The sequence below is a fragment of the Rhipicephalus microplus genome, chromosome 4, assembly GCF_043290135.1.
Source record: "Rhipicephalus microplus isolate Deutch F79 chromosome 4, USDA_Rmic, whole genome shotgun sequence".
In the NCBI taxonomy this organism is placed as follows: Eukaryota; Metazoa; Arthropoda; class Arachnida; order Ixodida; family Ixodidae; genus Rhipicephalus; species Rhipicephalus microplus.
The window spans coordinates 191,341,470-191,358,461 of record NC_134703.1 but is presented as its reverse complement, the minus strand read 5'-3'; positions in this window follow the sequence as shown (position 1 = coordinate 191,358,461).

Genomic DNA, 16,992 nt, shown 5'->3' with positions numbered 1-16,992 from the left:
ACATATAAATTTAAAAAGTGAATGGAGGGAAGGCCGCTGTGGCAGCTCAGTGCTTAGAGCATCGAACGCGTTATTCGAAGGTCGTAGGTTCGATTCCTGCCCACGACTGGTTATTTTTTCATCCACTTTTCTTTCATCTTATTTACATTTTATTGGTTCTAATAACTTCCCCTGTACATTCCTTGGCATTACTGTCTGTTAGACCTCATTAATATTGTGTTAAAACACGGAAAACGAGCCCTTAGGTATACACTTCTTTCCCTTATTTCATTGAACGAGGGTCTCGTACTGGCAGACTTGGTGTGTTTAGGTTGTATAAGAGGGACAATTAACCAGCTGCCCGCTCATAATAAGTTCACGTGCTACGTGACGCCAAACATGCGCATAAGAGTGTTTTCACACTCGCCGTTTGGCTTAAAGATGGCGGTGACTGTCACTCCTACTTCTAAATCCACATATAAACCCCAAAAAGTGGATGGAGGGAAGGCCGCTGTGGTAGCTCAGTGGTTAGAGCTTCGAACGCGTTATTCGAAGGTCGTAGGTTCAATTCTTGCCAACGGCTGGTTATTTGTTCATCCACTTTTCTTTATTCCTATTTACGTTCCATTGGTTCTAATAACTTCCCTGTACATTACTTGGCATTGCTGTCTGTTAGATCTCATTATTATTGTGTTAAAACACGGAAAACGAGCCCTTAGGTATACACTTATTTCCCTTATTTCATTGAACTAGGGTCTCGTACTGGCAGACTTGGTGTGTTTAGGTTGTATAAGAGGGACAATTATTCAGCTGCCCGCTCGTAATAGGTTCACGTGCTACGTGACGCTAAACATGCGCATAAGAGGGTTTTCACACTCGCCGTTCGGCTTATAGATGGCACTGACTGTCACTCCTACTTCTAAATTCATATATAAACCCCAAAAAGTGGATGGAGGGAAGGCCGCTGTGGTAGCTAGGTGGTTAGAGCATCGAACGCGTTATTCGAAAGTCTTAGGTTCGATTCCTGACCACGGCTGGTTATTTTTTCGTCCACTTTTCTTTCTTCCTATTTACATTCCATTGGTTTTAATAACTTCCCCTGTACATTCCTTGGCATTACTGTCTGTTAGATCTCATTATTATTGTGTTAAAACACGGAAAGCGAGCCCTTAGGTATACACTTCTTTTTCTTATTTCATTGAACGATGGTCTCGTACTGGCAGACTTGGTGTGTTACGGTTGTATAAGAGGGACAATTAATCTGCTGCCCGCTCATAATAGGTTCATGTGCTACGTGACGCCAAACATGCGCATAAGAGTGTTTTCACACTCGCCGTTTGTCTTATAGATGGCGCTGACTGTCACTCCTACTTCTAAATTCACATATAAACCCAAAAAGTGGATGGAGGGAAGGCCGCTGTGGTAGCTCAGTGGTTAGAGCAATGAACGGGTTATTCGAAGGTTGTAGGTTCGATTCCTGCCCACGGCTGGTTATATTTTCATCCACTTTTCTTTCTTCTTATTTACATTCCATTGGTTCTAATAACTCCCCCTGTACATTCCTTGGCATTACTGTCTGTTAGATCTCATTATTATTGTGTTAAAACACGGAAAACGAGCCCTTAGGTATACACTTCTTTCCCTTATTTCATTGAACGAGGGTCTCGCACTGGCAGACTTGGTGTGTTTAGATTGTATAAGAGGGACAATTATACAGCTGCCCGCTCATATTAAGTTCACGTGCTACGTGACGCCAAACATGTGCATAAGAGTGTTTTCACACTCGCCGTTTGGCTTATAGATGGCGCTGACTGTCACTCCGAATTCTAAATTCACATATAAACCCAAAAAGTGGATGGAGGGAAATCCACTGTGGTAGCTCAGTGGTTAGAGCAATGAACGGGTTATTCGAAGGTTGTAGGTTCGATTCCTGCCCACGGCTGGTTATTTTTTCATCCACTTTTCTTTCTTCGTATTTACATTCCATTGGTTCTAATAACTCCCCCTGTACATTCCTTGGCATTACTGTCTGTTAGATCTCATTAATATTGTGTTAAAACACGGAAAACGAGCCCTTAGGTATACACTTCTTTCCCTTATTTCATTGAACGAGGGTCTCGTACTGGCAGACTTGGTGTGTTTAGATTGTATAAGAGGGACAATTATACAGCTGCCAGCTCATAATAAGTTCACGTGCTACGTGACGCCAAACATGCGCATAAGAGTGTTTTCACACTCGCCGTTTGGCTTATAGATGGCGCTGACTGTCACTCCTACTTCTAAATTCACATATAAACCTAAAAAGTGGATGGAGGGAAGGCCGCTGTGGTAGCTCAGTGGTTAGAGCATCGAACGCGTTATTCGAAGGTCGTAGGTTCGATTCCTGACCACGGCTGGTTATTTTTTTCGTCCACTTTTCTTTCTTCCTATTTACATTCTATTGGTTCTAATAACTTCCCCTGTACATTCCTTGGCATTACTGTCTGTTAGATCTCATTAATATTGTATTAAAACACGGAAAACGAGCCCTTAGGTATACACTTCTTTCCCTTATTTCATTGAACGAGGGTCTCGTACTGGCAGCCTTGGTGTGTTTAGGTTGTATAAGAGGGACAATTAATGAGCTGCTCGCTCATATTAAGTTAACGTGCTACGTGACGCCTAACATGCGCATAAGAGTGTTTTTACAGTCGCCATTTGCTTATAGAAGGCGCTGACTGTCACTCCTACTTCTAAATTCACATATAAACCTAAAAAGTGAATGGAGGGAAGGCCGCTGTGGTAGCTCAGTGCTTAGAGCATCGAACGCGTTATTCGAAGGTCGTAGGTTCGATTCCTGCCCACGGCTGGTTATTTTTTCATCCACTTTTCTTTCATCTTATTTACATTTTATTGGTTCTAATAACTTCCCCTGTACATTCCTTGGCATTACTGTCTGTTAGACCTCATTAATATTGTGTTAAAACACGGAAAACGAGCCCTTAGGTATACACTTCTTTCCCTTATTTCATTGAACGAGGGTCTCGTACTGGCAGACTTGGTGTGTTACGGTTGTATAAGAGGGACAATTAATCTGCTGCCCGCTCATAATAGGTTCATGTGCTACGTGACGCCAAACATGCGCATAGGAGTGTTTTCACACTCGCCGTTTGGCTTATAGATGGCGCTGACTGTCACTCCTAATTCTAAATTCACATATAAACCCAAAAAGTGGATGGAGGGAAGGCCGCTGTGGTAGCTCAGTGGTTAGAGCAATGAACGGGTTATTCGAAGGTCGTAGGTTCGATTCCTGCCCACGGCTGGTTATTTTTTCATCCACTTTTCTTTCTTCTTATTTACATTCCATTGGTTCTAATAACTCCCCCTGTACATTCCTTGGCATTACCGTCTGTTAGATCTGATTAATATTGTGTTAAAACACGGAAAACGAGCCCTTAGGTATACACTTCTTGCCCTTATTTCATTGAACGAGGGTCTCGTACTGGCAGACTTGGTGTGTTTAGATTGTATAAGAGGGACAATTATACAGCTGCGCGCTCATATTAAGTTCACGTGCTACGTTACGCCAAACATGCGCATAAGAGTGTTTTCACACTCGTCGTTTGCTTATAGATGGCACTGACTGTCACTCCTATTTCTAAACTCACATATAAACCCCAAAAAGTGGATGGAGGGAAGACCGCTGTGGTAGCTCAGTGGTTAGAGCATCGAACGCGTTATTCGAAGGTTGTAGGTTCGATTCCTGCCTACGGCTGGTTATTTTTTCATCCGGTTTTCTTTTTTCCTATTTACATTCCAATTGTTCTAATAACTTCCCCTGTAAATTCCTTGGTAATACTGTCTGTTAAATCTCAGTATTATTGTGTTAAAACATGGAAAACGAGCCCTTAGGTGTACACTTCTTTCCCTTATTTCATTGAACGAGGGTCTCGTACTGGCAGACTTGGTGTGTTTAGGTTGTATTAGAGGGACAATTACCCAGCTGCCCGCTCATAATAAGTTCACGTGCTACGTGACGCCAAACATGCGCATAAGAGTGTTTTCACACTCGCCGTTTGGCTTACAGATGGCGGTGACTGTCACTCCTACTTCTAAATTCACATATAAACCCCAGAAAGTGGATGGAGGGAAGGCCGCTTTGGTAGCGCAGTGGTTAGAGCATCGAACGCGTTATTCGAAGGTCGTAGGTTCAATTCCCGCCAACGGCTGGTTATTTTTTCATTCACTTTTCTTTCTTCCTATTTACATTCGATTGGTTCTAAGAACTTCACCTGTACATTCCTTGGTATTACTGTCTGTTAGATCTCAATAATATTGTGTAAAAACACGGAAAACGAGCCCTTAGGTGTACACTTCTTTCCCTTATTTCATTGAACGAGGGTCTCGTACTGGCAGACTTGGTGTGTTTAGGTTGTATAAGAGGGACAAATAACCAGCTGCCCGCTCATAATAAGTTCACGTGCTACGTGACGACAAACATGCGAATAAGAGTGTTTTCACACTCGCCGTTTGGCTTATAGATGGCGCTGACTGTCACTCCTACTTCTAAGTTCACATATAAACTCCAAAAAGTGGATGGAGGGAAGGCCGCTGTGGTAGGTCAGTGGTTAGAGCATCGAACGCGTTATTCGAGGGTCGTAGGTTCAATTCCTGCCAACGGCTGGTTATTTGTTCATCCACTTTTCTTTCTTTTTATTTACATTCCATTGGTTCTAATAACTTCCCCTGTACATTCCTTGGCATTACTGTCTGTTAGATCTCATTAATATTGTGTTAAAACACGGAAAACGAGCCCTTAGGTATACACTTCTTGTTCTTATTTCATTGAACGATGGTCTCGTACTGGCAGACTTGGTGTGTTTAGGTTGTATAAGAGGGACAATTAATCAGCTGTCCGCTCATAATAGGTTCACGTGCTACGTGACGCCAAACATGCGCATAAGAGTGTTTTCACACTCGCCGTTTGGCTTATAGATGGCGCTGACTGTCACTTCTACTTCTAAATTCACATATAAACCTAAAAAGTGGATGGAGGGAAGGCCGCTGTGGTAGCTCAGTGGTTAGAGCATCGAACGCGTTATTCGAAGGTCGTAGGTTCGATTCCTGACCACGGCTGGTTATTTTTTTCGTCCACTTTTCTTTCTTCTTATTTGCATTCCATTGGTTCTAATAACTTCCCCTGTACATTCCTTGGCATTACTGTCTGTTAGATCTCATTAATATTGTGTTAAAACACGGAAAACGAGCCCTTAGGTACACACTTTTTTTCCTTATTTCATTCAACGAGGGTCTCGTACTGGCAGACTTGGTGTGTTTAGGTTGTATAAGAGGGACAATTAACCAGCTGCCCGCTCATAATAAGTTCACGTGCTACGTGACGCCAAACATGCGCATAAGAGTGTTTTCACACTCGCCGTTTGGCTTAAAGATGGCGGTGACTGTCACTCCTACTTCTAAATCCACATATAAACCCCAAAAAGTGGATGGAGGGAAGGCCGCTGTGGTAGCTCAGTGGTTAGAGCTTCGAACGCGTTATTCGAAGGTCGTAGGTTCAATTCTTGCCAACGGCTGGTTATTTGTTCATCCACTTTTCTTTATTCCTATTTACGTTCCATTGGTTCTAATAACCTCCCTGTACATTACTTGGCATTGCTGTCTGTTAGATCTCATTATTATTGTGTTAAAACACGGAAAACGAGCCCTTAGGTATACACTTATTTCCCTTATTTCATTGAACTAGGGTCTCGTACTGGCAGACTTGGTGTGTTTAGGTTGTATAAGAGGGACAATTATTCAGCTGCCCGCTCGTAATAAGTTCACGTGCTACGTGACGCCAAACATGTGCATAAGAGGGTTTTCACACTCGCCGTTCGGCTTATAGATGGCGCTGACTGTCACTCCTACTTCTAAATTCACATATGAACCCAAAAAAGTGGATGGAGGGAAGGCCGCTGTGTTAGCTTAGTGGTTAGAACATCGAACGCGTTATTCGAAGGTCGTAGGTCCGATTCCTGCCCACGGCTGGTTATTTTTTCATCCACTTTTCTTTCATCCTATTTACATTCTATTGGTTCTAATAACTTCCCCTGTACATTCCTTGGCATTACTGTCTGTTAGATCTGAATAATATTGTGTTAAAACACGGAATACGAGCCCTTAGGTATACACTTCTTTCCCTTATTTCATTGAACGAGGGTCTCGTACTGGCATACTTGGTGTGTTACGGTTGTATAAGAGGGACAATTAATCTGCTGCCCGCTCATAATAGGTTCATGTGCTACGTGACGCCAAACATGCGCATAAGAGTGTTTTCACACTCGCCGTTTGGCTTATAGATGGCGCTGACTGTCACTCCTACTTCTAAATTCACATATAAACCCAAAAAGTGGATGGAGGGAAGGCCGCTGTGGTAGCTCAGTGGTTAGAGCAATGAACGGGTTATTCGAAGGTTGTAGGTTCGATTCCTGCCCACGGCTGGTTATTTTTTCATCCACTTTTCTTTCTTCTTATTTACATTCCATTGGTTCTAATAACTCCCCCTGTACATTCCTTGGCATTACTGTCTGTTAGATCTCATTAATATTGTGTTAAAACACGGAAAACGAGCCCTTAGGTATACACTTCTTTCCCTTATTTCATTGAACGAGGGTCTCGCACTGGCAGACTTGGTGTGTTTAGATTGTATAAGAGGGACAATTATACAGCTGCCCGCTCATATTAAGTTCACGTGCTACGTGACGCCAAACATGCGCATAAGAGTGTTTTCACACTCGCCGTTTGGCTTATAGATGGCGCTGACTGTCACTCCTAATTCTAAATTCACATATAAACCTAAAAAGTGGATGGAGGGAAGGCCGCTGTGGTAGCTCAGTGGTTAGAGCATTGAACGCGTTATTCGAAGGTCGTAAGTTCGATTCCTGACCACGGCTGGTTATTTTTTTCGTCCACTTTTCTTTCTTCTTATTTACATTCTATTGGTTCTAATAACTTCCCCTGTACATTTTTTGGCATTACTGTCTGTTAGATCTCATTAATATTGTATCAAAACACGGAAAACGAGCCCTTAGGTATACACTTCTTTCCCTTATTTCATTGAACGAGGGTCTCGTACTGGCAGCCTTGGTGTGTTTAGGTTGTATAAGAGGGACAATTAATGAGCTGCTCGCTCATATTAAGTTCACGTGCTACGTGACGCCAAACATGCGCATAAGAGTGTTTTCACACTCGCCGTTTGGCCTATAGATGGCGCTGACTGTCTCCCACTTCTAAATTCACATATAAACCCAAAAAGTGAATGGAGGGAAGGCCGCTGTGGTAGCTCAGTGGTTAGAGCATCGAACGCGTTATTCGAAGGTCGTAGGTTCGATTCCTGCCCATGGCTGGGTATTTTTTCATCCACTTTTCTTTCTTCTTATTTACATTCCATTGGTTGTAATAATTTCGCTTGTAGATTCCTTCGCATTACTGTGTGTTAGATCTCAATTATATTGTGTTAAAACATGGAAAACGAGCCCTTAGGTGTACACTTCTTTCCCTTATTTCATTGAACGAGGGTCTCGTACTGGCAGACTTGGTGTGTTTAGGTTGTATAAGAGGGACATTTAACCAGCTGCCCGCTCATAATAAGTTCACGTGCTACGTGACGCCTAACATGCGCATAAGAGTGTTTTTACAGTCGCCATTTGCTTATAGAAGGCGCTGACTGTCACTCCTACTTCTAAATTCACATATAAACCTAAAAAGTGAATGGAGGGAAGGCCGCTGTGGTAGCTCAGTGCTTAGAGCATCGAACGCGTTATTCGAAGGTCGTAGGTTCGATTCCTGTTCACGGCTGGTTATTTTTCTCGTCCAGTTTTCTTTCTTCCTATTTACATTCCATTGGTTTTAATAACTTCCCCTGTACATTCCTTGGTAATACTGTCTGTTAGATCTCAATTATATTGTGTTAAAACATGGAAAACGAGCCCTTAGGTGTACACTTCTTTCCCTTATTTCATTGAACGAGGGTCTCGTACTGGCAGACTTGGTGTGTTTAGGTTGTATAAGAGGGACATTTAACCAGCTGCCCGCTCATAAAAGGTTCACGTGCTACGTGAGGCCAAACATGCGCATAAGAGTGTTTTCACACTCGCCGTTTGGCTTATAGATGGCGGTGACTGTCACTCCTACTTCTAAATTCACATATAAACCCCAAAAAGTGGATGGAGGGAAGGCCGCTGTGGTAGCTCAGTGGTTAGAGCATCGAACGCGTTATTCGAGGGTCGTAGGTTCAATTCCTGCCAACGGCTGGTTATTTGTTCATCCACTTTTCTTTCTTCTTATTTACATTTCATTGGTTCTAATAACTTCCCCTGTACATTATTTGGCATTACTGTCTGTTATATCTCATTAATATTGTGTTAAAACACGCAAAACGAGCCCTTAGGTGTACACTTCTTTCGCTTATTTCATTGAACGAGGGTCTCGTACTGGCAGACTTGGTGTGTTACGGTTGTATAAGAGGGACAATTAATCTGCTGCCCGCTCATAATAGGTTCATGTGCTACGTGACGCCAAACATGCGCATAAGAGTGTTTTCATACTCGCCGTTTGGCTTATAGATGGCGCTGACTGTCACTCCTACTTCTAAATTCACATATAAACCCAAAAAGTGGATGGAGGGAAGGCCGCTGTGGTAGCTCAGTTGTTAGAGCAATGAACGGGTTATTCGAAGGTCGTAGGTTTGATTCCTGCCCACGGCTGGTTATTTTTTCATCCGCTTTTCTTTATTCTTATTTACATTCCATTGGTTCTAATAACTCCCCCTGTACATTCCTTGGCATTACTGACTGTTAGATCTCATTATTATTGTGTTAAAACACGGAAAACGAGCCCTTAGGTATACACTTCTTTCCCTTATTTCATTGAACGAGGGTCTCGTACTGGCAGACTTGGTGTGTTTAGATTGTATAAGAGGGACAATTATGCAGCTGCGCGCTCATATTAAGTTCACGTGCTACGTTACGCCAAACATGCGCATAAGAGTGTTTTCACACTCGCCGTTTGCTTATAGATGGCACTGACTGTCACTCCTATTTCTAAACTCACATATAAACCCCAAAAAGTGGATGGAGGGAAGACCGCTGTGGTAGCTCAGTGGTTAGAGCATCGAACGCGTTATTCGAAGGTTGTAGGTTTGATTCCTGCCTACGGCTGCTTATTTTTTCATCCGGTTTTCTTTTTTCTTATTTACATTCCATTTGTTCTAATAACTTCCCCTGTAAATTCCTTGGTAATACTGTCTGTTAAATCTCAGTAATATTGTGTTAAAACATGGAAAACGAGCCCTTAGGTGTACACTTCTTTCCCTTATTTCATTGAACGAGGGTCTCGTACTGGCAGACTTGGTGTGTTTAGGTTGTATTAGAGGGACAATTACCCAGCTGCCCGCTCATAATAAGTTCACGTGCTACGTGACGCCAAACATGCGCATAAGAGTGTTTTCACACTCGCCGTTTGGCTTATAGATGGCGGTGACTGTCACTCCTACTTCTAAATTCACATATAAACCCCAAAAAGTGGATGGAGGGAAGGCAGCTTTGGTAGCGCAGTGGTTAGAGCATCGAACGCGTTATTCGAGGGTCGTAGGTTCAATTCCTGCCAACGGCTGGTTATTTGTTCATCCACTTTTCTTTCTTTTTATTTACATTCCATTGGTTCTAATAACTTCCCCTGTACATTCCTTGGCATTACTGTCTGTTAGATCTCATTATATTGTGTTAAAACACGGAAAACGAGCCCTTAGGTGTACACTTCTTTCCCTTATTTCATTGAACGAGAGTCTCGTACTGGCAGACTTGGTGTGTTTAGATTGTATAAGAGGGACAATTATACAGCTGCCCGCTTATATTAAGTTCACGTGCTACGTGACGCCAAACATGCGCATAAGAGTGTTTTCACACTCGCCGTTTGCTTATAGATGGCACTGACTGTCACTCCTACTTCTAAATTCACATATAAACCCAAAAAGTGGATGGAGGGAAGGCCGCTGTGGTAGCTCAGTGGTTAGAGCATCGAAAGCGTTATTCGAAAGTCGTAGGTTCGATTCCTGACCACGGCTGGTTATTTTTTTCGTCCGCTTTTCTTTCTTCCTATTTACATTCCATTGGTTATAATAACTTCCCCTGTACATTCCTTGGCAGTACTGTCTGTTAGATCTCATTAATATTGTGTTAAAACACGGAAAACGAGCCCTTAGGTATACACTTCTTTTCCTTATTTCATTGAACGAGGGTCTCGTACTGGCAGACTTGGTGTGTTTAGGTTGTACAAGAGGGACAATTATTCAGCTGTCGGCTCATAATAGGTTCACGTGCTACGTGACGCCAAACATGCGCATAAGAGTGTTTTCACACTCGCCGTTTGGCTTATAGATGGCGCTGACTGTCACTCCTACATCTAAATTCACCTATAAACCTAAAAAGTGGATGGAGGGAAGGCCGCTGTGGTAGCTCAGTGGTTAGAGCTTCGAACGCGTTATTCGAAGGTCGTAGGTTCAATTCTTGCCAACGGCTGGTTATTTGTTCATCCACTTTTCTTTATTCCTATTTACGTTCCATTGGTTCTAATAACTTCCCTGTACATTACTTGGCATTGCTGTCTGTTAGATCTCATTATTATTGTGTTAAAACACGGAAAACGAGCCCTTAGGTATACACTTATTTCCCTTATTTCATTGAACGATGGTCTCGTACTGGCAGACTTGGTGTGTTAAGGTTGTATAAGAGGGACAATTAATCAGCTGTCCGCTCATAATAGGTTCACGTGCTACGTGACGCCAAACATGCGCATAAGAGTGTTTTCACACTCGCCGTTTGGCTTATAGATGGCGCTGACTGTCACTCCTACTTCTAAATTCACATATAAACCTAAAAAGTGGATGGAGGGAAGGCCGCTGTGGTAGCTCAGTGGTTAGAGCATCGAACGCGTTATTCGAAGGTCGTAGGTTCGATTCCTGACCACGGCTGGTTATTTTTTTCGTCCACTTTTCTTTCTTCTTATTTGCATTCCATTGGTTCTAATAACTTCCCCTGTACATTCCTTGGCATTACTGTCTGTTAGATCTCATTAATATTGTGTTAAAACACGAAAAACGAGCCCTTAGGTACACACTTTTTTTCCTTATTTCATTCAACGAGGGTCTCGTACTGGCAGACTTGGTGTGTTTAGGTTGTATAAGAGGGACAATTAACCAGCTGCCCGCTCATAATAAGTTCACGTGCTACGTGACGCCAAACATGCGCATAAGAGTGTTTTCACACTCGCCGTTTGGCTTAAAGATGGCGGTGACTGTCACTCCTACTTCTAAATCCACATATAAACCCCAAAAAGTGGATGGAGGGAAGGCCGCTGTGGTAGCTCAGTGGTTAGAGCTTCGAACGCGTTATTCGAAGGTCGTAGGTTCAATTCTTGCCAACGGCTGGTTATTTGTTCATCCACTTTTCTTTATTCCTATTTACGTTCCATTGGTTCTAATAACTTCCCTGTACATTACTTGGCATTGCTGTCTGTTAGATCTCATTATTATTGTGTTAAAACACGGAAAACGAGCCCTTAGGTATACACTTATTTCCCTTATTTCATAGAACTAGGGTCTCGTACTGGCAGACTTGGTGTGTTTAGGTTGTATAAGAGGGACAATTATTCAGCTGCCCGCTCGTAATAAGTTCACGTGCTACGTGACGCCAAACATGTGCATAAGAGGGTTTTCACACTCGCCGTTCGGCTTATAGATGGCGCTGACTGTCACTCCTACTTCTAAATTCACATATGAACCCAAAAAAGTGGATGGAGGGAAGGCCGCTGTGGTAGCTTAGTGGTTAGAACATCGAACGCGTTATTCGAAGGTCGTAGGTCCGATTCCTGCCCACGGCTGGTTATTTTTTCATCCACTTTTCTTTCATCCTATTTACATTCTATTGGTTCTAATAACTTCCCCTGTACATTCCTTGGCATTACTGTCTGTTAGATCTGAATAATATTGTGATAAAACACGGAATACGAGCCCTTAGGTATACACTTCTTTCCCTTATTTCATTGAACGAGGGTCTCGTACTGGCATACTTGGTGTGTTACGGTTGTATAAGAGGGACAATTAATCTGCTACCCGCTCATAATAGGTTCATGTGCTACGTGACGCCAAACATGCGCATAAGAGTGTTTTCACACTCGCCGTTTGGCTTATAGATGGCGCTGACTGTCACTCCTACTTCTAAATTCACATATAAACCCAAAAAGTGGATGGAGGGAAGGCCGCTGTGGTAGCTCAGTGGTTAGAGCAATGAACGGGTTATTCGAAGGTTGTAGGTTCGATTCCTGCCCACGGCTGGTTATTTTTTCATCCACTTTTCTTTCTTCTTATTTACATTCCATTGGTTCTAATAACTCCCCCTGTACATTCCTTGGCATTACTGTCTGTTAGATCTCATTAATATTGTGTTAAAACACGGAAAACGAGCCCTTAGGTATACACTTCTTTCCCTTATTTCATTGAACGAGGGTCTCGTACTGGCAGACTTGGTGTGTTTAGATTGTATAAGAGGGACAATTATACAGCTGCCCGCTCATAATAAGTTCACGTGCTACGTGACGCCAAACATGCGCATAAGAGTGTTTTCACACTCGCCGTTTGGCTTATAGATGGCGCTGACTGTCACTCCTACTTCTAAATTCACATATAAACCCAAAAAGTGGATGGAGGGAAGGCCGCTGTGGTAGCTCAGTGGTTAGAGCAATGAACGGGTTATTCGAAGGTCGTAGGTTCGATTCCTGCCCACGGCTGGTTATTTTTTCATCCACTTTTCTTTCTTCTTATTTACATTCCATTGGTTCTAATAACTCCCCCTGTACATTCCTTGGCATTACCGTCTGTTAGATCTCATTAATATTGTGTTAAAACACGGAAAACGAGCCCTTAGGTATACACTTCTTGCCCTTATTTCATTGAACGAGGGTCTCGTACTGGCAGACTTGGTGTGTTTAGATTGTATAAGAGGGACAATTATACAGCTGCGCGCTCATATTAGGTTAACGTGCTACATTACGCCAAACATGCGCATAAGAGTGTTTTCACACTCGCCGTTTGCTTATAGATGGCACTGACTGTCACTCCTATTTCTAAACTCACATATAATCCCCAAAAAGTGGATGGAGGGAAGACCGCTGTGGTAGCTCAGTGGTTAGAGCATCGAACGCGTTATTCGAAGGTTGTAGGTTCGATTCCTGCCTACGGCTGGTTATTTTTTCATCCGGTTTTCTTTTTTCCTATTTACATTCCAATTGTTCTAATAACTTCCCCTGTAAATTCCTTGGTAATACTGTCTGTTAAATCTCAGTATTATTGTGTTAAAACATGGAAAACGAGCCCTTAGGTGTACACTTCTTTCCCTTATTTCATTGAACGAGGGTCTCGTACTGGCAGACTTGGTGTGTTTAGGTTGTATTAGAGGGACAATTACCCAGCTGCCCGCTCATAATAAGTTCACGTGCTACGTGACGCCAAACATGCGCATAAGAGTGTTTTCACACTCGCCGTTTGGCTTACAGATGGCGGTGACTGTCACTCCTACTTCTAAATTCACATATAAACCCCAGAAAGTGGATGGAGGGAAGGCCGCTTTGGTAGCGCAGTGGTTAGAGCATCGAACGCGTTATTCGAAGGTCGTAGGTTCAATTCCCGCCAACGGCTGGTTATTTTTTCATTCACTTTTCTTTCTTCCTATTTACATTCGATTGGTTCTAATAACTTCACCTGTACATTCCTTGGTATTACTGTCTGTTAGATCTCAATAATATTGTGTAAAAACACGGAAAACGAGCCCTTAGGTGTACACTTCTTTCCCTTATTTCATTGAACGAGGGTCTCGTACTGGCAGACTTGGTGTGTTTAGGTTGTATAACAGGGACAATTAACCAGCTGCCCGCTCATAATAAGTTCACGTGCTACGTGACGACAAACATGCGAATAAGAGTGTTTTCACACTCGCCGTTTGGCTTATAGATGGCGCTGACTGTCACTCCTACTTCTAAGTTCACATATAAACTCCAAAAAGTGGATGGAGGGAAGGCCGCTGTGGTAGGTCAGTGGTTAGAGCATCGAACGCGTTATTCGAGGGTCGTAGGTTCAATTCCTGCCAACGGCTGGTTATTTGTTCATCCACTTTTCTTTCTTTTTATTTACATTCCATTGGTTCTAATAACTTCCCCTGTACATTCCTTGGCATTACTGTCTGTTAGATCTCATTAATATTGTGTTAAAACACGGAAAACGAGCCCTTAGGTATACACTTCTTTTTCTCATTTCATTGAACGATGGTCTCGTACTGGCAGACTTGGTGTGTTTAGGTTGTATAGGAGGGACAATTAATCAGCTGTCCGCTCATAATAGGTTCACGTGCTACGTGACGCCAAACATGCGCATAAGAGTGTTTTCACACTCGCCGTTTGGCTTATAGATGGCGCTGACTGTCACTCCTACTTCTAAATTCACATATAAACCTAAAAAGTGGATGGAGGGAAGGCCGCTGTGGTAGCTCAGTGGTTAGAGCATCGAACGCGTTATTCGAAGGTCGTAGGTTCGATTCCTGACCACGGCTGGTTATTTTTTTCGTCCACTTTTCTTTCTTCTTATTTGCATTCCATTGGTTCTAATAACTTCCCCTGTACATTCCTTGGCATTACTGTCTGTTAGATCTCATTAATATTGTGTTAAAACACGGAAAACGAGCCCTTAGGTACACACTTTTTTTCCTTATTTCATTCAACGAGGGTCTCGTACTGGCAGACTTGGTGTGTTTAGGTTGTATAAGAGGGACAATTAACCAGCTGCCCGCTCATAATAAGTTCACGTGCTACGTGACGCCAAACATGCGCATAAGAGTGTTTTCACACTCGCCGTTTGGCTTAAAGATGGCGGTGACTGTCACTCCTACTTCTAAATCCACATATAAACCCCAAAAAGTGGATGGAGGGAAGGCCGCTGTGGTAGCTCAGTGGTTAGAGCTTCGAACGCGTTATTCGAAGGTCGTAGGTTCAATTCTTGCCAACGGCTGGTTATTTGTTCATCCACTTTTCTTTATTCCTATTTACGTTCCATTGGTTCTAATAACTTCCCTGTACATTACTTGGCATTGCTGTCTGTTAGATCTCATTATTATTGTGTTAAAACACGGAAAACGAGCCCTTAGGTATACACTTATTTCCCTTATTTCATTGAACTAGGGTCTCGTACTGGCAGACTTGGTGTGTTTAGGTTGTATAAGAGGGACAATTATTCAGCTGCCCGCTCGTAATAAGTTCACGTGCTACGTGACGCCAAACATGTGCATAAGAGGGTTTTCACACTCGCCGTTCGGCTTATAGATGGCGCCGACTGTCACTCCTACTTCTAAATTCACATATGAACCCAAAAAAGTGGATGGAGGGAAGGCCGCTGTGTTAGCTTAGTGGTTAGAACATCGAACGCGTTATTCGAAGGTCGTAGGTCCGATTCCTGCCCACGGCTGGTTATTTTTTCATCCACTTTTCTTTCATCCTATTTACATTCTATTGGTTCTAATAACTTCCCCTGTACATTCCTTGGCATTACTGTCTGTTAGATCTGAATAATATTGTGTTAAAACACGGAATACGAGCCCTTAGGTATACACTTCTTTCCCTTATTTCATTGAACGAGGGTCTCGTACTGGCATACTTGGTGTGTTACGGTTGTATAAGAGGGACAATTAATCTGCTGCCCGCTCATAATAGGTTCATGTGCTACGTGACGCCAAACATGCGCATAAGAGTGTTTTCACACTCGCCATTTGGCTTATAGATGGCGCTGACTGTCACTCCTACTTCTAAATTCACATATAAACCCAAAAAGTGGATGGAGGGAAGGCCGCTGTGGTAGCTCAGTGGTTAGAGCAATGAACGGGTTATTCGAAGGTTGTAGGTTCGATTCCTGCCCACGGCTGGTTATATTTTCATCCACTTTTCTTTCTTCTTATTTACATTCCATTGGTTCTAATAACTCCCCCTGTACATTCCTTGGCATTACTGTCTGTTAGATCTCATTATATTGTGTTAAAACACGGAAAACGAGCCCTTAGGTATACACTTCTTTCCCTTATTTCATTGAACGAGGGTCTCGCACTGGCAGACTTGGTGTGTTTAGATTGTATAAGAGGGACAATTATACAGCTGCCCGCTCATATTAAGTTCACGTGCTACGTGACGCCAAACATGCGCATAAGAGTGTTTTCACACTCGCCGTTTGGCTTATAGATGGCGCTGACTGTCACTCCTAATTCTAAATTCACATATAAACCTAAAAAGTGGATGGAGGGAAGGCCGCTGTGGTAGCTCAGTGGTTAGAGCATCGAACGCGTTATTCGAAGGTCGTAAGTTCGATTCCTGACCACGGCTGGTTATTTTTTCGTCCACTTTTCTTTCTTCTTATTTACATTCTATTGGTTCTAATGACTTCCCCTGTACATTTTTTGGCATTACTGTCTGTTAGATCTCATTAATATTGTATTAAAACACGGAAAACGAGCCCTTAGGTATACACTTCTTTCCCTTATTTCATTGAACGAGGGTCTCGTACTGGCAGCCTTGGTGTGTTTAGGTTGTATAAGAGGGACAATTAATGAGCTGCTCGCTCATATTAAGTTCACGTGCTACGTGACGCCAAACATGCGCATAAGAGTGTTTTCACACTCGCCGTTTGGCCTATAGATGGCGCTGACTGTCTCCCACTTCTAAATTCACATATAAACCCAAAAAGTGAATGGAGGGAAGGCCGCTGTGGTAGCTCAGTGGTTAGAGCATCGAACGCGTTATTCGAAGGTCGTAGGTTCGATTCCTTCCCATGGCTGGGTATTTTTTCATCCACTTTTCTTTCTTCTTATTTACATTCCATTGGTTATAATAATTTCGCTTGTAGATTCCTTCGCATTACTGTGTGTTAGATCTCATTATTATGTTGTGTTA